This window comes from Schistocerca americana, chromosome X, assembly GCF_021461395.2.
Source record: "Schistocerca americana isolate TAMUIC-IGC-003095 chromosome X, iqSchAmer2.1, whole genome shotgun sequence".
Taxonomy (NCBI): domain Eukaryota; kingdom Metazoa; phylum Arthropoda; class Insecta; order Orthoptera; family Acrididae; genus Schistocerca; species Schistocerca americana.
In genome coordinates, this window is record NC_060130.1 from 990,154,430 (window position 1) to 990,155,128 (window position 699).

Consider the following 699-nt stretch of genomic DNA (forward strand, 5'->3'; position numbering starts at 1 on the left):
TTTCACTACTCTTTGCGCTTAGTCAGCAATGATGACCGTTGGTATGGCCGAGTGTCGCTCAGGGACGTAATCTTTGCCTACTTACAGTGGATCTAGGTGGTTCGTTTCAATCTAGACGCAGAACAAAAAAGTTCGTCATGTCTTTTAAATTTCAAACATGTGCAGAAATAACTGCCCAAACATGAGTACAGAGAAATTACTGGTGATACGATGTTAATTTTGAGGTTTCCATAGAGCACTTGTCTTCGTTAATTGAATTACTTTTAATTGGTTTGTTCAACATCTTGTTTATGACAAACCACTTGTATCAGAAACGACGTTTCACAGGTGTGCGAAAACCTTTTAAAGAGCAAAAATACTTCGAACTGTCATAGAACTTTAGGATTCCAGATATTGACTCAAAACCTCTTGATCGTAAAAATACTACTTAATTTTGCATAAAGATTGCTGAAAGTTCTTAAGCGACAGAGTTAGTTAACTCACATTCTGAGTGTGGTAGTGATTTTGAAATGTCACGCACCGTAATAAAACAGTTTACTCACGTCAAGGACTGCCTCTTCTGTAATGACGGGTTTCCTAGTATTTGCAGTAGGGTGGTGTTGGTTTACATCTGAACTGTTTACCTTAAAGATCAGTATTATCTAGTGGTATCCATTTTATATAACGAAACGACTGAATCGCAAAGAGGTTCGAGGATCT